Raw genomic sequence first — 23,143 nt, 5'->3', positions numbered from 1 at the left:
ACATCTAGAGTCTGTTCTGTCTACCATCTATGTACTTGTGGTGGAACTCCAGTTTATCCGCATTATGGCTGGTGCATTTACCTTCTGAGCCATGTTACTGCGACCCACGTTTGTTGTTTTCGGGGTGTTTTTTGTCCCCTCTTATGGTGCTAGGAATAGAACCCAGGACCATGTACTAAGTGAGGGCTATGTAAAACCATTCTACTATTGTCCAAGCTACATGCATTGAGCACCACTGGGAATTCTAGGTAATTCTATCTTTGAGCCATAGCCATTAAGTTTCCTTTGGTGGCTTTTATGTTCCTGCCTCAGCCATTGGCGTAGCTGGAATTATGGGCCTACACTATCAGTCCACTTCCCAGTCTTTTTTATTGAAAACAAGCTAGGCTCAAGTTATGTAGCTCAGGCTGGCGTGGACCACAATCATGCTGTTTCATCATTCAGAAAAATAGGATTACAGGTTTGCCAAGGCTGGATCAATTCAGTAATTTTATTTTTTAATTTTTTAAATGAATTCTCTATGTATGTGAGGACACTGTAGCTGTCTTTAGACACACCAGAAGAGGGCATCAGATCTCACGGGTGGTTGTAAGCTACCATGTGGTTGCTAGAAATTGAACTCAGGACCTCTGGAAGAGCAGTCAGTGCTCTTAACCTCTGAGCCATTTCTCCAGCCCAATTCAGTAATTTTAAATGCATGCTATTTTACAAGAGTTTAACTAGAAGTTGACTATCAGTTAATTGTCTCACAGATAGTAAAGGATAGGGAAGTTTGACAAGTTCATCAATTCTTTACCCTCCCTCAAAAAGGGAGGCCATAACTAAGTCCATTGTATGCAGTCAGTGATTTGGGGCTCAGTGTCTTCAGAAGATTTCTAAGTTGCCATGGTGTTGAAGTCTCATAGTAGTGAGCCTAAACTATTTTAACTGCATTTTTCCTTGAGCCTTTCACTTTACTTAGTGTCTAGTTGTTCTTTAGTATGCACCCAAGTCCTGATTTGTCTTTATAATTAACTCTGATAGGGTATTTCTCTGGCTGCATCCCTCTGAATGTCCATAGTTGATCCCCCCCCCCCCCCCCCCGAGTGCGCAGCTCTGTGTGGCAGCTAAAGATGTCCCAGTGGCTGGCAGCAGGGAGACATAACCCTGCGATCTCTATCCACTTAGAGAATGCTGTGCCAGTAAAGCTGGCGTCTTGAATTTCAGGGTGAGCCTGGAGAAGCAAAGTTACTAAGTTTGTTAAGTATTTAAACTCGGAGACGTAGAGAAAGGACTGGGACATTACACAATTTCAAGGCTTCCTGAGAGCTGAGGTGAAATGTATGTATAATGTCTATCTAGATGGTTCATCGCCTTTATTTATTTATTTATTTATTTATTTATTTATTTAGGTTTTTCGAGACAGGGTTTCTCTGTAACCCTGACTGTCCTGGAATTCACTCCCCAAAAAGGGAAGGGTTGAACAAAGATTATAAAATGTACATAAATTGATGGAAATTTTGTCATAGCTGTGAGATTCCTTCCAGTGGTCTAGCAAAGGTACATCAGAATAAGATTCATAATGAAATTGAAATTCTTTGGGCTTGTGGATAGTTTCATAGTCTTAAGTAAAGGATGGCTGTAGATACTTCCATTTCTACCAGGCCTTTGGATAATATGGGGTCCTGCTGATCTTAATCTTAGTCCTGGTTCTGCTGGGTGTCTCTGAAAGCCTTATCAGTCCTTGGATTGCTTAACAGTCAGGTGACTGGAGGGACTGCTGACTCATTGACTTGCTGTGTACGTGATGTCTTCAGGTGACCTTCAGGATTGTAGGATAAAAGACCTGAGGCAGACTTTTAGGCACCTCTCTGGGGTCTGGCACAGTGCATTGTAAAAGGTGACAATGAAATTCCTTGGGTTTATCTTTGTGCTTTCAGCCCTGATGATAAGATAGCTTAGGCATCTGCAGTCTTTAGATTGATAAACCTTGAATAATTAACTTCAGGCATCTGATCCAAAAGAAGTAACCAAAACTAAAGGCAGATGTTCTAGGCTTTTGTCCTTGTTTTAGTGACCTTGTAGGCCCAGGTAAGCAGAGAAGTGACCTTGGAGACCCAGGTAGGGAGAGGAGCCATGGATTTTTAGCAAAAGAAATTCTAAGTGATTGTTATTAAAACAACAGGAGAAACAACATACGGTCTTCCATTAGAGTACATATATTAGAAGTTATTTTGCATTGGTAAACATGTAGGTAAGCAGACATACACACTCATAAATAAAAATAAAATTTTTTGCCAGGCAGTGGTGTTACGTGCCTTTAATCCCAGCTCTTGGGAGGCAGAGGCAGGTAGATTTCTGAGTTCCAGGCCAGCCTGGTCTACAGAGTGAGTTCCAGGACAGCCAGGCCTATACAGAGAAACCCTGCCCCCCAAAAACAAAACCAATTAAATAAATAAAATGAAAATTTTTTGTAAGAAAAGGTATGTGACTATCTTAGTATATCTGAGTTCAACTACCTGACTTAATGCATGTATTTGTTTATGTATTTTATTAGTATAGTCTGTTGGTTGTGTTCTTTTAGACAGGTCCTAATCTTAATGTACTCCTTTTTAGCTTGAAGTAAAACATAGCCAAGGATGGTCTCGAATCTTAGCTTTGTACAATTTTTACAAATTTCTGATACACTGCTACTCTAAGAAGTACTTTGATTGTTTTAAGTTAGGTGTCTGCTATGTATTCCTAATTGACCTGAAACAAACTAACCTGGCCTGAAACTCACAGCAAATCTCCTGTTCCCGCCTCCTGAGTCCTCAGTCGACAAGTGAGCACCACCATGTCCTTCACCAACGTTGTTTTAGTTTATAGTGCAGTCATTTCTTATCCACTCTCCTACCTGGGATATTGTCGACAGAACAACACTTGCCATAATAAACAGGGTCATCATTTTCTAAATATTAGCATATATTAGGGTTTTTTTTTAGTATAGTGTATTTGTGACACTCAGGGTTTTTTTAGTATAGTTCATTTGTGACATTTTTGTAGGCTTAAATCTTTCTTACATCGTTGTAATTATGCAATATTTTCCTTTTGTGTCCAGCATACTTCACTTAACATAGTATCCTTCATGTTCATGCATCATGTATGTTGAGCAGTATTTCATTGTATGGACATGAATTTTGCTTGGCCATTCATGTTGTTCCTATAACTCTTTATATGGCTACATTTTGTTCTTGTGCTATGTGTACATAGAGCTACTCTGAAACATGCTCATTGCTTTTAGCTATAGGAAGGGATTCTATCAGGACAGGATTCTTTACATCTTACAATAAAATCCTTCAAATTGACTTAAATATGAAGATACGGGATTGGGCTACGTATGCAGTTGGTCCTCCACTTCACAAATATGCTTTTCCTTTTTCTCTTCCTCTTCTCTAAACTTTCAGCTGAGCCTCTGTATTTGCTTTTTGAAAAAATTTCTATTGTGGATTATATAAAATCATTTTAATTTAGCATGCAGAAATTATAAAGTTATAGAAGTATATATGCTGATTTCTGTAAATTTGACAGAAGTTTTAGAACATTAGGGTGGGGGAAAGGGTCTCATTATGTAGCTCTGGTGCCCTAGAACTCTCTGTGTAGCCAAGCTGGCCTCCAACTCACAGAGGTATGCCAGCCCAACTTTAGGGTAGTTATTAAAGGCATATAAAGAAGTCTAATTTTATCCCTAAATTTAGTTATTTATACATGTTCAGGTACATGTACAGATCAGAAGCGGTGAACTACTATGTGGAAACGAGTCCAGGTCATTTCAAAGAGTGTCCAGAGCTCTTAACCACTGAAACATCTCTCCAGCCTTGATAATGGTTTTAAAGTTTGTTCTGCTTTTTTTTTTTGGTTTGTTTGCTCATTCACTTATTCACTTTTTAAGATTTATTTACTTATTATATGTATATGAGTATTCTATCTACATTCGAGAAGAGGGTATCATCACATCACATTATTGATAGTTATGAGCCACCATGTGGTTCCTAGGCATTAAACTCAGGCCTTCTGGAAGAGCAGTCAGTCCTCTTAACTGTTGAGCCCTCTCTCTGGCCCCTTATTTTTATTTTTTGGAACAGAATCTTGATGAATAGCTTATGCTGGGGTTGAAGTCAGTATGTAGCCCGTATAGTCCTCAAAATTGCAGTGACCTATGTTCTCAGCCTTCCTATGTGATAAGTGTTGGGATATAAGTGTTCATCATTCCTAGCTTTGAAAACATTTTCAGGATCCTATTGGCAGGAAAATTTGCAGACTGTAACCTGAGCACTTGTGGAAATCTTTGACTTGTTTTAAAAATTGTCTTCAACAATAGGTATACAGTATTTCTAAAAACAGTAGTTTGATAACAATGGGTAACTTTTTTTGTGGTTTATCGGTGACCTATGGTCAGAGCATTTTATAGCCTTTCCAAAGTAAATTCTCATATAGCTTATTCTGATTGGGCAATTGATATCAGTCATACTCAGAAGCATTGCTCTCAAACATCCCAGAGTAAGACAGTCTTATAGTTAGTCATGGTAAAGCTGGAAATAATAGGAAGGTCTTTGGAATGGTTAGAGATATTAGTAAAAGAAAAATGGAAAAGTTTATTACGTGATGTTAAGATTTTGTGCAGTACCTGTCTAGTAAAAACCTGAATATGCCTCATAAAGTCGGGCAGATTCAACAAAACCTCATGAGGACTTGGGACAACAACCCTAGGGAGTAGAGACTCTTGGAAAGATAATTGTACTATCTGGTTAAAGGACTAATTATTACTCCTATCACTTTAGTGTGGCTCAAGGTGAGCCCACCTTCCTGAGTGATTGTCCCTTGGCAAAGCACATGACTCAGCCCAACTGGATTAATTTGTAAGGGAGGAGACAATGGCATGCCTGCACCCAGAGGTAAATTCCATTCTTTCTGCTGGTAGATAACAGACTTCCGTAATGTGCCTTGAATACAACCTCTGAAACATTTCTGCTACTATTTCCATTATACTTTATAGACAAGTCATCCAACCAGTGAAGTTCAAACTTTGTTCAAAGAGTACCTTCTCTGAATCTAATCATACAGCAGCCTGCCATGCTAGTGCTTTGCTATATTTTCTAGTATTGTCTTTGTAACTTCACTTTTTTTTTGGTATTTTTATCCCCCATTATCATCAGTCTTTCCTGATAACTTACAGTCTACCACACTTAAAAATGGTACTCCTTCGAGGCCAGCCTGGTCTACAAAGTGAGTTCCAGGACAGCCTATACAGAGAAACCCTGTCTCGAAAAACCAAAAAAAAAAACAAAAAAACAAAAAATGGTACTCTTTGCAAAGTAGTATATTGATTCCGATCTAGAGAACTCTCCTTTGGAAGGAGCCAAGCATTTCCGGAGAACAGTTTGTTTTCTTATCCATTTAAACACTTAGAATTGTTTGTGTGTAGGGGTCAGAGGATAAGTTGATAGTTCTCTCCACCAAACTGGGTCAAACTTGGAAGGATGCATCTTTATCCCATGAGCAATCTTACCAGCCCAGTATTGTAAAAAAATATAACCATCCCTTAGTTTCTGACTCCAGGGCCTCTACCCCTAGTGTTACAGCTTTCATGAACAAGGAAGCCTTGCTCCTTGCTTTTTGGCTAGATCACCTCCCAACTTTTTCTTTTCCGGGATTGCCTTTGGTCCATTACAGAACTAAGAAGACAAAAAAGGTTCTTGTGGGGCAAGTGCTGTCAGTCAGGCCCTGCATTGCCTGGTCTCTTTAGTGCTCTCTAGTTCTAGGTTTTCAACCTTCCTTTAACTATTTTGGGTTCTGTCTTTCCCTATGGTGGTGGGTCTCAGCCTGTGAGTCTTGACCGCTTTAGCAATTATCTACGACCATTGCAGACACAAATGTCTACAATAAATTCATAACCATAGCAAAATTACAAGCATGAAGTACCAATGAATGAAAATAGTTTTATGGTTGGGGGTCACCACAACATGAAGAACCGTCTTAAAGGGTCTCAGCATTGGGAAGGTTGAGAACCACTGCTCTATGGAAACTTACAGAAGTTACTGTGCCCCAAAAGTCACTTGGATTAACCCTGGCCCCTTAGCCATTCCAAATATGAGACTTGTGATCATTTTTACTCCACCATTTGATCTTTTTAATGTGCTCTCATAGGACAACTTGAGCAGAATCTAAAAGATTCCTTTAATTACAAGGTGCAAATGTCTGCTTGGCATTAGATTTGCTGTCTCTTTGGAAGGTGTGCTGCATCTTTAGAAAATCTGTATCCTTTATGCCCGCTGCTACCCCCAGAATCTTAAGACAAGGGTAAGTTGTTTGAGATAAGGAGTGCAGATCCTTATATTAAAGGTTCACTGAGTAGGCCCTGCTGAGTGTTTATGTGTAAGCATTAAAACGTGTTAATCAGTCTCCTTTCCTTCTGTGGGCTGGTGGGCTGACTCAAACTAAAGGAAACTGCATGACCCCCCCTCCAGTATTTTAATAGTTTGACTTGTCATCTATTTAGGAGCAAATGGAAATCGTAGGAGTGTAATAGGAAATGTTATGGATACGGGTGATACAAATATATGTGTTGCTTTAGGGCAAGAAGGAAAGAACATCTTTCCTTTTAGATCAGCCTGACTGGTTGATTTTTTTTTTTTTAACATTGCATAGTGCTTCCAAGAGCTAACATTCCAGGAAGCATGTATTGTAAGTAGGTAAAAACACCAGTTCTGCTCCAGTTTGTTGACAAGGCATAATGCTTTATCTGCCCCCCAGCTCACTCTAATTCTGATTCCTCCTATTTTGGAATTTATTGTATGTCCCGTGTATTTCAAGGCGGAATTTAAGGGCCGTAAGAGAACCCATTCATTTAGGACCCCTGAACAATGTTGCAAAAAATGGTTTTCTATGGCCTAATGCTATGCGATCAAGGGGCTATCAACCAACAATGGGGTAGCATGGGAGAAAGAAAGTTTTTTTTTTTTAAGCCAGGTTTTCTGTGCATAGGATTGGCTCTCCTCAAATTCACAAGCTTCTGCCTTGCTGTGCATCCTAAATGTGTCTCATGAGTGTTGAGAGGTGTGTGCCACCACACCTAACTTCAAACATTCTCTTAACATGAGTAGGAAAATGTTTTTGTAACACAAGTTGCCCAGCTTATCAGGTGTGTTTGAAAATGTGATAGGTCAACTCTCCAGCCACTGGAGTAATTGATAACAATGACTTTGTTGCTAAGCAGAAATGGGCAAGTTTCCCTATTTCTTTAGCTTGGAGCCTGTTGAGCACGCTCATGGACCCTCATCTTTCTATCATCCCCTTCCCTTTTGGAGATTCAATTCTCAGGGCACACTGCCCCACTTTAAAAAAAAACAAAAAAACAAAAAACCAAAAACAAAAAACAAAACAAAACAAAAAACCCAAGACCTTTTTATCCCTTAGTCCTAGACTATTCTAGAACTCATTTAGCACAGGCCCACTTGTGAAGTGTTGGGATTAAACTTGTCAGCCATCACTCACAGCCTAGCAACATGACTAAACACATATTTTCTTTCTCTTTATATTTAAGGATATAATTTTCAAAAGTTAATGTATGAAGGGTTTCCTTGATATCACATCTATACTCCCCTGGTCAGGGAAGCCAGTTATCTTCAGAGAAATTTCAATTGCTAGAAAAACTAGTACCTTATTTGTTCCTTGGGAGTAAAATACTATGTAATGGAACTCATTAGTAACCTGGGTGATCTGGTGATAGTACAATTTTCTTACTAAGAAACTACAGAAGGTGCCTCTGGTTTGCTATCGTTTCTATTAGAGTAAGAACCAGAGGTGTCCACATAGATGCTATTATCTGTGTTTCTTTTTGAGACTGCCTGTCTTCAGCCTTTTAAATTGGTGTTCTAGTATGCATTCTGGGTTTGAACTTTGACAGGATATGTGAACATGATACTGTGATAATTCGGAGTTTGTGGCTAGCAAGGAGCTTCTGTGCATTAACCTCTAGAATGTTGAAAGAGTGATGAAGAGAAGAAAGAAAGACCTCTCTTGTCATCAGGAGGCGGGATGAGCCTGAATGTAGTAGTGTTCTTTGTCTACCAAGAAAAGTAAATGTTTTTATTACTGTTACATATAATGACTACACACAATATTCAGTTTTGACCTTGCAGATGAGGTACTTAGATATGCCTATTTTTTATTATCTTGAATGCTTTCATTGCACTTACACAAATCCCAGTGTCACTACATATAGAAGAGTGATTTGTGTGGATTTGAGATTGAGAAGTAGCACTGTTAAACTGATTGCTTCAAGTTGTCCTTTGGCTCATATCCTTATTGTGGCGTGTGTGCATCTGCACACACACACACACTCACATCCTATACCCTCAGATTAATTAAGGATAATGTTTGGTGATACAGAATATTTTTCCATTACAAGTAATGAGTGATCAGAGTTGTCCAAAACTGTGTAAAATGTAAGGAAGGTCAAGTAGGCAGCAAATGCAAAAATCTTATCATTTTATCACAAAATGCAAAACAGTCCTTAAAACTTTGGGAATCAGAGTAGCACTACTAATCTTGTAAGGGTTGGTTATCTATGGAAAATCAGATTAAATTCTCTTTGATATGCAATCTCCTTGACCTTTTGGAAATACTGTTCCTCCAGTGATAAACCTCAAGGTCCTTTTTTCGTTTACAAATGATCAAGGACAGGTTAGTAATAGCACTAAAACCAACATCATTTGCTTTAGTCAACAGGTAATATACTTCCGGTAATAAGCTATGTCCTTTTTAAATTTAATTTAATTTTTTTTGCTTTTGGTTTATTTTTATTATTTATTTATTTATTTATTTTGGTTTTTCGAGACAGGATTTCTTTGTGTGGCCCTGGCTGTCCTGGAACTCACTCTGTAGACCAGGCTGGCCTTGAACTCAGAAATCTACCTGCCTCTGCCTCCCGAGTACTGCAATTAAAGGCATGCCCCACCACTGCCCGGCGCTATGTCCTATTTTGCTCATTAGTTTGTTGTGTAAGGTTATCTAGTGATATTGAATCGCACTATCAAGCTTTGAACATATGGTTAAATAGAATTTCATTGTACTGCTAAGCTTTCTTAGTACTTTCTCATTAATAGCATTGGAATAATTTGACTGCTTTAATGGGCATTATTACCAAACCCTTTTATGGTAATTGTGGAACTGCTTTTTGTGTTCATGGTAAGTATATTTGCTCTGTGTCACTGCACAGTAAGTATGTCTTAATGAAAGCTGAAGTAGGATAACTTAGAATCATACCACTGTTTCTTGTTTCACTTGACTTTGACCTGATATTTGCTGAAATAAATAAATAAAGTCTTTGAAATTTAGGTTTCCTACAAAAAACAAAGGATAGCAGTATACTGTTCATGTGCTCTGTTTTCTCAGTGGGCATGTGTGTTGCTAGCCTTTGAATCCAAAATATTTTTTTCATGACTTGGTAAACAGTGTTAGTTTTGCTTGTATTCACTAGCAATCTCTTAAGGATACGTAAGAGTTAAGTTTCTAGGAATAATAAACTATGAGAATTAGACAGTCTCACACAGCTCCAGTGAGCTTTATTTAATGGCAGATCTGTGCCATAGAGAGTTCTGGGAACACTGGGCAGGTTATAAGATGCAGATTCCTAGTGAACAGATTTCAAGAGAGTGTTGATTACATGCTTGAGTCTGATTTTCTATTTGCTTGTTTTCATTCTTCAGTTGTTTGTTCACTTGGGGTGTTTGTTTTTAGTGTTTTGTTTTTTTTTTTCTTCTCAGGATAGTAAGGTGAATTTTATTAGAAGCCAAATGGGTAAGGTAGTTCATTTCTTTAGCTAAGCTGACATGGCAGTCAGGGTCTGTTTTGTAACCACCAGGCATCTTGGTAAGGGGAATCTACCTTTATTACTCCAAATATCTGGCTTCCTAGAACTTTGAGCTTAGTTTTAGGGAGTGTGGTGTTTGATCCAATATGTATATATAAAGGGTATGGCATCATTTTTTGACTCTACTTCCTGCTTGGGAGGGGAGCATCATGCCTTTGGGGTCTAGAGTATGATAAGGAAGGACATCTGACTCCTTATCTCGCTACTCAGAAATATGCAACAGAAGCTGTGGCGCCTGCCTTTAATCCCATCACTCCATAGGCAGAGGCTGGTTCAAGAGGAGTTCAAGGACAGCCTGATCTACAGAGCTAATTCTAGGACAGCCAGGGCTAAATATGGAAGTGCTGTCTCATAAACAAAACCAAAAGGCAAAAAATCATCTGTATATACTAAGCACATTGGTTTTCAGTTATTCCATTAAACAGTTGTACTTGAATGGACCATGAGAAGACAATTGATTTAGTCTGTGGTACTGATGTTATGAGTTTCCCTAATGCTGTTTATCTTTCATGTGAGATTCTATTGCTCTGTAGTGTCCTGAATCAATTTATCCTACTTCTGTATGATGTGTCATGAGAATCAGCTCATTGTCTTATTGAAAACCCATCAGAAATAATTTGTGTCTCATTGCATTTTTGTAGGATTATATTTTCAATATCTTAGACTGTGTCACCTTACTGTCATGAGTAGATTTGATGTCAGAGTTTAACTTTTTGCCATACGTTGTTCATTCATGGATTGATTTTTGTTTTTTAAGCTTCCTCATTTACTCTCCTTTTGTGACTTCCATTATTATGTACCCTAACTATAGAATTCTTCTAAGACACTTTAATTTTTTGTACAATGCTTAAGACTTATTACGAGTGTTATTTGCTATATATGTTGGATTATAACTTATATTTTACCAATAATTGTCTTTGTGATAATTGATGCTGAAGATTTTCCATTTGAGCGTCTTTGAGTTGTGAATACATAGTTCCGTGCAGCCCTTTCTTCTACCTAGAGTGTTTTGTGGTTAAATGTGCTTAGGCTTTAACCCAGGACCTTGCCCATGCTGGGCAAGTCCTGCTCTTGTACACCTTAATCTTGTAAATCAACTTTAATCCTTAACCTCTTCGATGGTCCCCATTTTCTAGTAAAACTTTGTTTCCCCACTTGATATGTTCCCATTTAATGATCACCACAACAGCCTTCTGAAGCATCCCAGCGAGGTTTTAAAGGCCATTATCTAACAGCTAAGCACAGTCGTAAAAATTCTGTGCACCAGGAAGACTATAGTCTACCCTTGCATATCTAATGCATATGTAGAAAACAAGCGCAGGAACTCTGGGTATATGGGATAGAGCATTTTGTAGGATGTTCCTGTTGCCTGCTCATGGTAGAGCATGTCCCCAACATGTGCGTTACAGAGGGCTTAATCCCTAGTACAAAAAAACAGGCACTATTATTCACTTCTACATTTTGTTTTTGGAATAGCTGACAATGAAAATTACAAACAGTATTTTAGAAACATAATCTGTAAATGGGAAGATCACATCAAGGATACATTCCCTTTGTCTACCTTGAAATGATCCAAGGCCAGCTTGTCTACAAAGCCAGTTCCTGAACAGCCAGGGCTACACCGAGCAACCATGTCTCAACAGGGTAAAAAAAAGAATGAAAGAAAGATTGATAGTCTCTTACTATGTTTGATAATGTATCATTTTTGCAAACTTTAATCAGTGGTTCTGAAGGCTTAAGTTTTCAGTTACATATTGTTGGAGAAATTTGTATCCAGACATCCTTATTGGCCTTGAATTCATTTAAAGGTATTTTCTGCTCCTTGTCTAAGGGACTGCCAGAAAATGGGTTACACTGCAAGGTTGTGTTTAGTTGAGTATGGATGAGAATTGGGCTCAAGATACTGGAGCTGCTGTTCATCTTCCAACTTGGCTCAGAGACATGACGATTTATACCAGATTGTCTGTCCATTTTAAACTTCTAACAGAATGAATATAGATACACCTTAAGGGTCTTCTATTTCAAGGTGCTTATTACCCTATAATCTTAAACCCCAGGCTAAGATTATTGATAAGGCTGCCAACAAATGTCTTTTAACTCATGAGTAACTTTTGTCGGGGCTACAAGGGGGTTTTTAAGAGTCTGTTTCCCTCTCAGATCACTTTTTCATGTTGATCTAAATGTTTGTCCACAGTTCAAATCATTTATTATTGTTATTATTCAGTTCTCTCAGTAGTCAGGATATTGAATTAGTCCCAAAGATGACAGATATTCAGGTATATGGATTAAACCTTACAGGCTGACTAGTTACTCGCTAAGAGGTTTGGGGTAGGATATATAGAGGAGAGTTTTACAGGAAAGGATTTTTTGTCACGGATAGCTGCCATCCTCTCATTCCTTAGATATACATTTAGTTTCTTCTCCATATAACAGCCGTATCTAGGAACTGCCAATCCTCAGTAAGACACTGAGATAGCAGCAGTGCCCCATCATTCTCATCTGAATAGTCTTTTGTCACTGGCAGGCTTTCTCCTGGACTTTGTTTTTCTTTGAAAGAGCATGTGAAGTCTTTTGAAGTATTTAGAGACTTGAAATGTTCATTGCTTTACTTTGAAACATCAGATATGTGTAATATCCATTCTAGTGTTTCTGATCTCAAAGCATTATAAAGCAAGGCATGTTGGCACTTGCCTAGAATCCTAGCATTTCGGGTCCTTATACAGGAAGACCATCTTGACTTTGAGTCCAGTGTGGGTTTCATAACAAGTCCCTGACTGAAACAAACAACAAAATCTATGAACATGTTTTCTACTCAGACCTATAGTACTGATCTTTACTATTCAAATAATGCAGTTATAATGAGGACAACTTTACTTAAGTAAATGGTTTCAGATTTGGGAAAGGAAGCTCTGAAGTGTGCATGCAACCAGTGACTCTAGGGTTGGGGATAGGATTAGCTGGCCTGTTTGTTGACTGCGTCCACTCAATGCTATCTTAGTTATTGTTGCTGTTAATGATGGAGCGAACAATGCAAGAATTAAAAGAAGAAAGTTAATTATTATTATACCTTTTGAATGGTCAATGGTGTTGTGGGGAGGGATCATGGACGTTTTCAATGATTCACTAATGTGAAGTTAGCCCATGTAGGAAACTCGGATGATTCTTCCATTCATACTCTTGATTAGTAATCTATTGCCTTTCTTCTTTGTTCTAACTTAAAAGCTTTTGAAAACTTGTGTTATAGCTGAATAAAGGTTTTTGTATAAACACAGAAAAGGATGTTTGGGGAATGGTCACAACTGACCTGAAGCCGAATTCTAACTGGTAACTAGCTATGTTAGTTCTTGTGACCATCAACCCTGGAGAGCAAGAAACAACAGCTGGCCTTGGTGATCAGGAGAACTTCATGGATCGCGCAGCAACCTGGAGTGGTGTTCCTCTGAAGAAATCCTACTCGGGTGGATATAATACAACCTGCTAAGTGTTCTAGCACTTAGCAGGTTGTATTATCATTGTCCGAGGTTATGGCTATCGTCTATCAAACTAATCCGTAAGGGCAAGGATGGTGACTTTGTACTCACAGTGCCTAATCCGGTGCACATTGTAGGCCTCATTAAATGTTTGTTGAATGAAAAAATGAATCATCAACAGACATTAATTGGGCGCCTGCTCTGTGATCTCCATGGGCTCAGCTTGTTCCTGCCAGTGGCCTTCAACGTTCAAGCTCTCCGCAGCGTGCTTATTTCTGCAGCTCATTCCTGTGTTCTGTGTAGTATAATCATAGTGGATATATTTTACCTTTCGAACCAATTCCAATTGATTGATAATCCGTGCCTCGACTGTGTTTTATTAAAAGGATTCCATATCTGGTTCTTTTCTATCCTGAGGGTGTGGAAGGGATAATAGCTCATGTGCCATAAATGTGATATTTTCTATGAAATACTGTATTTATGCCTGTGTTTTGGAAATGCCTGCTTGTCATTGTTGCATCTCTGTTGTTGTTACTATAATTGCTACCGATTACTCCCTAGGTTGGACTACAGTGATCACTGAGTAGGAGCTTCGTCTTTAAAATCTGGGGTGTGCTGTTATGGTTGGTATTCATTTTTCCTTTACCCGCTTTCCCCATACCTCCATTTATAATTTTATTGCTGCTCATAGCTCCAGAAGGATATAGTAACAGAGCAGGCATGGCCTCAGTGTGGTAAGCTAAGTGAGAACAGGAAGTGGAACCAGGGTAGAAAACCTCAGTCTTGCCCCTAGTGGCACACTTCAAGCAAGGTTCTCCTTCTGAAAGGTCCCATTACATTCCCAAATGTTACCACCACCTGGGATATGAGTGTTCTGATACATGAGCTAGGGCCACGGTGTTCCTCCAAAGCACCACAGAGGGCAGAATGTACAGCCTGCTAGAAGAGCTTTCTATGAAAGGATCCATCTCTTCACTGGAGCACGCAGAGATATAAAGAAGACAACTTGGAGTGGTCTTGAAAGGATTTGAGGTTTGACATGGACTCCAAAAAGCACAAGATTCATGGTTTTCCTTCTTTGTTTCTTGCTAGGTAATCCTGGCTAGCTAGTAACTACCTACAAAGATGGAGGAGGCCCCAGTCTTGTAGCAATCCTGCTGCTGCCTCACAATTGTTAGGATTATAGACATGGGCACATGTTCATTAGAAAGTTGCACTGTTCTCTAATTCATCTTTTAAGATAAACTATAGAGGGATGAAGATTAGCATGTTACACCACCACTGATAGAAACCATTCTAGTATCACAAAACATTCAACTCATGTAGAATTTCCCTTGGCTGTTTGGGATGACAGAGAGATGGAATTGAGTTTTTAGAAAGTAAACCACACAAGAAAGTCTAGGGAACTGACAGAGCCTGGCTGGATTGCACAGTTCATCCTCATACTACTTTTTACTGACCCAGCTCCTGAGGAAAAGACCCTGCTGTGTTTACTTCAACGCTGATTTAATAATCATAGTTTTCATGACTGGTCCTTTAGAAATTTGGCCTGCTTTATATTTGCCCCTGGGGCTTAGACAAGGGAGAAAAATGGAAAATACTGTCCGAGGTAACCACAGCCACACAGAACCTCATACACCAAGTGGTTAGCCTTATAGAGCACAGGTGCCTGTTCTCAGTCACATGCTATCCCTGTCTTATGATTTTGTTTACGTTAACCATTCTTTTCCACAGCATTAATGTCCTTATACGCAAAATAAGACAGAAATCTTTGTTGTGTTAGACTGTTAGACATCAACAATGAAAAATCCCTCAGGCCCAAATATCAGAAGATAGCACCGAAATACCAAGTTAGAACGAAGAGTGTGGGCAGTGGATTTGAAGGTAAATGCAGACATTATCATGGTTGCTCCTACAATACAGAACATTCTTGTTTATTAGTCTGATACCAGCCATTTGATGTCATGTTGACAACTAAAGAAGCTTTATATAAGAACAGGAGCTCTGTAAGAAAATATTGTAGGAATTAGGCTTTATAAGACAATCATGGCCCTTGGCACTCTTGGTTAAGTCTCGTAGGATGGGTAGGGTAGAACTTAGGTGTGAAAAGTCTTGACTTTCAATTATTCTACATTGAATTCCCAGAACACCTGAGTCAAGCTTTATTGTGTTTATTACCCTCGGTCTTGCCTCCTCATTCCTGTGTGGACTCCTTAACTCCTGCCTCTCTTTACCCAACCCAAATGTGTTTCAGCAATCTTCTTTCCCTGCCCAGTACTGGATCTGTGCAAAGCTGAATCATGAATCAGTGAGTGTGCGGATTGGAACCCAAGTTGCTCTCTGGATAGAACGAAAGGAGTGGTGCCCCAAGAAGATGGAGAGGGAAGTTATGAAGTGCTGTGACCAAATAACAAATGCTGATGTTTGGGGAGATAATTGTTTCCGATAGGAAATGGAGTGAATGCGATGTCTTTCTTTTGTGAGGGATTCATAGACCGCTTCTCAACACTTGTTACATGTTACTCCTTTTTTCGAGATTTCTATTTACATAATTGGGAAAGAAACCAAAACAAGGTTTTGATTGAATTCTGATACAGGTATTTAAAGACTTAAGGACAAGATATAGAAGAAGTGGTAATTAACTGATTAAAGAAGTACAGTTTATGTCCAGTAGGCAGACAGGCTCCAGACATCCTTAGTGCTGTCTTAACATCAAAGGTTAATCTACCTAATACTTGTCATCCTGAAATGCATGGTGGAACACCCAACAGACAAGAGCTACTTCAGGGAAGGACTATGATTTTTGTCATGGAAGACATTTAACACAGGGCAGCTCTTATGCACTTACATTATAGATATTGCTCTTCCGGTGACTCTCAATGCTCTTCCCACTTTCAGCTCACTGGGCACATTGAACTAAAAATTTTATCATCTCGTGAATTAGTCCAATACCTGAAGGAGCAAAAGAACCAACACCCAGTTGACAAGAATATGACGTGTTGATTGAAGACCATTAAGAAAGTAACTTAATTCAATTGGACTGGACTTTTTTATTCTATTGAAAAAGGAATTTATTTTCCCTCAGTGAAAGTAACATGATCAACATTTTGAAAGTTGTGAACAGGCATAGTTCTATAACCCACAAAATAATTATAAAAATTTGAGTATGGATGCAGCATAATTTCAGAACAGAATAGCCATCATACTTTTTATATATCTTAAATTCGAGTTTTCAAAAGTATATTTCTATGTTATATCCTTTGATTAGTACAATATAAAATCTACATCTAATATGTACTTCAGGTTTTATTAGATCATACCATATTACTGTACAATTTGGACTTTCCCAATTTTTTTATATAAAATGTAACATACATTGTACATTAATATTTATATATCTTGTTTCTTTAGAATTAATTTCTGCCAATTATTTTCTTTATTTGAATACTTGGGGTATCATAAAGGTGCTGTTGAGGTATTCTCAATATGCTTGTACAACTTCCTGCCTGTAGTTAATAAATGTGGATATTTCATTAAACAATTGAAATATAACATTTTCTCTTTGTAACATTTTGTTGGTATCTGATTGTAGCTCTATAGATTGTAAAATATATGTAGTTGCATATCTTCAGTCCATGCAGACTGCTTTTGTGGCTGGGGGTTGTTTCCTGGAGAGGGTGTGTTGCCTTGCCTTTTATTGAGTTGTGTAGTGGAATTGCATATGTGCCATCATACCGAGCAGTTGGAAGTCTTCTAAATTCAGTCACTCTTTACCCCTTTGCATGGGAACGACTAATTTGATTGATAAACATAGCTAATATTTTGACTTCTAGAAAGTGAAATCCGTAGAATCATATGTAATGTTTAGAGTTTGGAGTCTGGCTGCTCTCACTTCCTAAATGTGATTGAGTTTTACCCATGCTGATGGGCATTAGACCATTCTCTAGTTATTTAACATGTGGAATATTTCTGCTTCTGACAGTTACGAGCAAAGTTCATAGGTAATTTTAGGTATAATTGTCCTTAGCTCTGTGTATGAGTCAATATGATTATAGTAGCCAGACACTAAAGGTATCAGATTTCGCCTGGACCTGGTGTTACAGGCAATTTTCAGCTGCCCAACATGGGTGAGTTTCCTTTCCTTTTGGTGTTTAATTCTTCCCACCTTCCACATATTAATTCTGTCAGAAGACCTGCCATTCTTTCCTTTGCTGCGCACTGTACTTTCGTGTGATCCCATTTATCAAACTTTGCTATTATTTCTTAAGCTGTTGTAGTCTTTTGAAGAATTATTGCCTATGCTATTAATTCCAAGTATTCTCCAGTTTCCTATACGAGTTGTAGTTTGTGGCTTTATTTTAAGGTGTTTTATCCATTTTGCACTATTCTTTGTATAGCGTGAAAGGCAGAGATATTGTACCAGTGGGTATCCTACTTTTACTTTGGGAACTTTTGTTGAAATGAGGGAGACAGGGTGAGCCTCAGTTTACAACTGAGCTCTATGCCATTGGCTCCCACTTTGGTAAGGGAGCTGAATGATGGCTATGGCTTTCAAACATACGAGATAGATGCCCGTGGTACCTAATATGGCAGTTCACCATTGCAGATCCTATGTCAGCTATTTTAATAAACTTATTCAGGTGGGTGGCTGGAGCGATGGCTCAGGAGCCCTTGGTTGGATTCCCAGCACCCTATTTTGGCTTCTGCATGGAATATGCACATACATGGTATAGAGACACAGAGACATGCAGATAGAACATCTATGTGCATAAAACACTACCAATCATGCTAATAGAGGTTTTCTGCGACATCCATGTTAGGTGTCTATGCAGTGTAATCTGAAGTGTGATATTGATGTTATTCGTTGGTCTGAGGATTGCCTTGGCTCTTTTCATACGAATTGCAAGATTTTACACTAGTTATCTGATGAATATTTAAATTTTCACTTAATTTGTAGATCACTTCAATTAATATGACTTACTCTATGTTTAGTGTTGGGCAGTGTCTAGTGTATTAATCTGCTTTACAGTTTTCATTTCAGAGATCTTGGTTACGTTTATTTATACTTGTTTGATATTTATAAATCTCTTATGCATGGAATTTTTTTTTAGTATAGAATAGAGTTTATTTACAACATGGGAAGGGAGTTGAGGCAGTAGAGACAAAGAAAGGCAGAGTGAGAGACAGAGAGATGGAGGGAGGAGTAGAGGTTGTCCATGAGCACTAGGAGAGAGAGCAAGAGGGCAAGCATGCATGAAATTCTTTTTGGTTTTTTTTTTTTTTTTCGAGACAGGGTTTCTCTGTATAGCCCTGGCTGTCCTGGAACTCACTTTGTAGACCAGGCTGGCCTCGAACTCAGAAATCCACCTGCCTCTGCCTCCCGAGTGCTGGGATTAAAGGCGTGCGCCACCACGCCCGGCTGAAATTCTTAATATAGTTCTCATCATGTTTAATATTACTTACAGAGAAGCTGCAGGAGGCAATGGTATGTGTCTCATTTCTGTAGCTAAGATTTCAAAACTATATTGACTAAATAGTATGAGGGTGGGGCAGCCCTATGTCATTCCTCATTGCTGAGAAAACAGTTTCAGGTAGACGCCTTTCAGCATTGTGTTGTCTCTGCATTGAGTATAGCACTTATACTCAGATAATATTCTTCTTAAAGCATTGTCAGCATCTATTAAGATGATCATGTGAAAGCAAGCCAGTAAGGAACATCCCTCCATGGCCTCTGCACCAGCTCCTGCTTTCTGACCTGCTTGAGTTCCAGTCCTGACATCCTTGGTGATGAACAGCAGTACGAAAGTGGAGTTCTGAATGCGTGAGGCTTCTTATTGACGTTGGGGCCAACCTGGAAGCCCACGATTGCCATTTTGGGTCGCCTCTACATGTTGCCTGTGCCTGGGAGCATTTGAACTGTGTCAAAGTGTTGCTCAATGCAGGGGCCAATGTGAACGCAGCCAAACTTCATGAGACTGCGCTTCATCATGCAGCCAAGGTAAAGAACGTTGACCTCATTGAGATGCTCATAGAGTTTGGAGGCAACATCTACACCCGGGACAACCGGGGCAAGAAGCCCTCGGACTACACATGGAGCAGCAGTGCCCCGGCCAAGTGCTTTGAGTACTATGAAAAGACACCTCTTAGCCTCTCACAGCTCTGCAGGGTGAGCCTGAGGAAGGCCACCTGTCCAAGGACTAGAGAAAGTCGCCAAGTTGAACATCCCTCCCCGCCTCATCGACTACCTTTCCTACAACTGAGCTGCAGGCAGGGGGCCTGAAAGGCTGATGGCTGGCCCAGTTTTCACCTCGCTATGCCTAGCCCTGGGCTGTAAAGAGATTCTGCCTGTTTCTCTAAAACACTATCATTGCTGTAGATTGGTTGATGCTCCTTCGTGTTCCTTCTGGTTGTCCTTTTTGATGTCTTCTTCTGAACCCCAGATCTCTGAAGTCCCAGAAGGACAGTGTCTGTCATCACAGTTGTGGATGTAACCCTTGCTAGTCTTCTGGAACAAATGTAGTCATTCTAGGACAGGCTCAGTTCTCCATGTTTCTTTTTTCACCGGCCACCCTCAAAGACAGTTCAAGGTGCACAGGGGAATCTGGGGACTCAATGCTGATGTCGATGGTTTTTATCTGGGTGCCATGCCACAGAAGCATCAGGTTCTAAGCACTTGACCCTGTGGACTGGGACACTACTCTGCTGGCATCGTGCCATTTGGATAGTTTTTCTGGGGCAGCAGCTGGCACTTTCCAAGGTCTACCTGCACCCAGGTATATCACTCAGGGGCTTTACAGATCAGACTTTGTACCCCCACATCAAGCAGTGGTTTTTTTTTGGGGGGGGGATGACTGTCTCCAATATTAGGACTCAAATCTGTTTAAAAAGTTTATGTTGGAGCCTGGAGAGATAGCTTGGGGCTAGAGTTTAGTTTCCAGAACCTACATAAGGCAGCTTACAATGGCCCCGTTACTTCAGCTCCAGGGGATCCAACATCCTCTTCTGGCCTCCTCAAGCACTCAGACATGTATGTGTACACACACACACACAGATAAATTAAAATCTTTTAAAAAGTTGGAGAATCTTTAGATTATATATAGATGTGTATATATATATATATATATATATATATATATATATATACACATACATTCATATATATGCTGTAACAAGATTTGTAATGAGCAATGCAAACAATATAAACAATAGCTAATATGAAAGTGCAAACTTTATCCAGATGAGAATGAGATTCTTTAACCAAAGCAGAAAAAGGGGTCACAATTCCTTCCTATAGTGATAACAATGAGTTCTGTACATTGTGGGTGAAATACTAAGTCTTGCATTCAGACTGAATTTTCCTGATTGACATTCTGTATTTTAACAATACTGATAATACCCCACATACAATAGAAAGAATTAGAGAATTTTCCAGTAGTCATTCTCTACTGAAAAAAGCCACCTTCCTTCTGTCAGTCTTAGGTACAAGTTCTGAGGAAATCCATGTTTTTGCATGGAAGAGTAATAGCAGTTATTTTCAGAAAGGCACTGGAGTCTGTCTCTTTCGTCTTTGTAACAGAATCTTGCCTCTAGCAATAAAACCCAATAACAGCCCATCTGCTATATCTTGGGTAGAGAATAAAGTTCTTTCATCATTATTGTCCAATAAAAGTGGTTGGATGAAAAGAGAAAAAAAAAAAGATGATCATGTGATTTCTGACCTTGATTCTATGTATGTGAAATATTTCATTTTTTTTTGTATTATGAAACCGTCTTTTAAATGAAACCAGTTTATTATGCTCTGTTGTCTTTTCATTGTGTTCTTGAATTTAGTTTGCAAGTATTTTATTGAGGATTTATGTTAATCAAGGACAAAATATTTTGCATATTCACAGAATGTGCTTGGATGAAGTCCTTTCTGTTATATGGTAGAATTCAGCAGTGAGTGGTCCTGAGCTTTTCTTCATTTGGAAGGCATACCCTGGATAAGTGGTTGTCTAGCATTCAATGATGTGTCATCATTGTACAAACCTGTATCCCCAGCACTCTGAGAAGAACACTAGAAAGAATAGCAGTTCAGAGTCGTTCTCAAGTTCATAGCCAGTTGAAGCCTTGAATATATGTCACCTGTTCTTAAAAACTTTGGGTGTGTGAGTGTGTTTGTCTGTGTCTCTGTGGTGTGGGTGTATGTGTGTACCCCGAGAATTGCAAATTTCAGTCATAGGTGAAAAAACAATTTTGGTGGTCAAAGGGAAATAATTTATTTATGTTCTACATTTATTATTTCCCATCAACTAGTAGATTTGGACATAATTTGTTCCTTTGTCCAATCCCATGAGGTATACGGTTTGCTTCAGCGTTCTTTTTTGATGTTGTAGTTTATTGCTATAAGCTTCCCTTTTAGAATTCCTTTCCCTTTGTTTCAAAGCCTGAAATGTGTTGTGTTTACATTTTGACTTGTCTCCAGATAGTTTTTGCTTCCCTTTTGATTACTTCTGTGACCCACTGATTGTTCAGGGGTATGTTGTGTCATTTCCTTGTATTTGTAAAATTTCCAAACACCTTCCTGTTATGATTTCTTATTTCATCACTTTAAGGTTAGAGGCATTACTTTAAATTATTTCAATCTTTCTAAATTTGTCTCGACTGTGGGTGGCCTTGAATTCGAGCTGCAGCAATTTTTGTATGTGCTTGATAAGGTGTATGTCGTTTTAGTGATGGAATGTTCTGGATGCTTTCAGTTCATTTGCACTTACATTTTTTTCTTTCGGTATTTCCTTGCTAATTTCCGGCCTGTGCCCTCTCCACTGTTGAAGTGACATCTACTTGCTTTGTGTGCTTACATCTTCTTGGGAGCACAGGCATTTACTACATCCTGATTGGCTTCTTCTTTGTCTCTTGTGATACTGCTGACTTAACATATCTCCTTGCTTGTATTTACCATTTATATCAAGTGTCTTTTTTCATTCCCACATCTTCAGCATATATGTACCCTCAAATATTTATATTTAATATAATTGTCAATAAAACTTTTATTTTTTCTAAGATTCACTTGTTTCTAGTTGTTTCTCGATGTGTTAGTTGTTGTTATTGGTTTTTAACCCTGAGCTACCCTGAAATTCACTATGTAGCTCACCTGAACGTGAACTTCTAAAACCTGTCCTGTCTTAGGCTCCCAAGAACTCCCTGCCCCCAGAATCTCTCCACCCTGGTGTACATGCTTAAAAATGCAGATACTAATGCTGGACATAAGGGTCTAGGTGTGGATTCTCTGGTCATTGAACACAGCCTGTGAACAAAACTCCTAAGATGCTCAGACAACTTTACAGAGGTCATTGCAGATTCAGCCATGCATGAGATTGCCCTGACACAATGAGAAAATCCTCACTGAAATTGTTCCAAAGCCAGAGAAGGAAATGCACAGAAGAGAAAGATATCCCAGAAAAAGCTGAAGAAGCAGAAATTTGTAGGAATAAATTCAGCACAAAATAAATGCAGATAAAAGTTATTTTTTTTATGAGAAAGCCCAGATGACTGAGAACTTAACTGTTCAACATGCTTAGTCACCACAGAAATGCAAATCAGAATGGCTAAGATCAAAAACTCGAGTGACAGTACATGCTGTTGAGGATGTAAAGAAAGGGGAACACTGCTCCGTTGCTGGTGGGGTTGTAAATTTGTGCAACCACTCTCGAAACTCTGTCTGGTGGTTCCTCAGAAAAGTGAAAATAGTTCCACCTGAAGCCCCAGCTACTGGACATATATCCAAAAGATGCCCCAGAAT

At 39.0% G+C, this 23,143-nt stretch overlaps 1 long non-coding RNA gene and 1 pseudogene across 9 annotated transcripts in view; both read left to right on the top strand.

The window, feature by feature from the left end:
* The window catches only part of LOC110287272, a 52,390-nt gene extending 33,858 nt beyond the window's left edge, over positions 1–18,532 (top strand). For 7 of the 9 annotated variants that reach the window (XR_003835678.1, XR_003835685.1, XR_003835683.1 and 4 more), the window contains one exon: positions 13,924–18,532. This is a non-coding gene — a long non-coding RNA (uncharacterized LOC110287272). Of the gene's footprint in view, positions 1–4,799; positions 8,808–13,923 lie in introns of those variants that run through there. The other 2 variants (XR_003835679.1, XR_003835680.1) reach the window with 2 other exon arrangements.
* A 621-nt stretch (positions 18,533–19,153) lies between these two features.
* LOC110286322 lies at positions 19,154–20,277 on the top strand (annotated as a pseudogene).
* Positions 20,278–23,143: the final 2,866 nt, after the last annotated feature.

Source organism: Mus caroli, chromosome X, assembly GCF_900094665.2.
Source record: "Mus caroli chromosome X, CAROLI_EIJ_v1.1, whole genome shotgun sequence".
Taxonomy (NCBI): Eukaryota; Metazoa; Chordata; class Mammalia; order Rodentia; family Muridae; genus Mus; species Mus caroli.
Note: the sequence above shows the minus strand (reverse complement) of the source record. Positions and strands in the feature narration are given on the sequence as shown.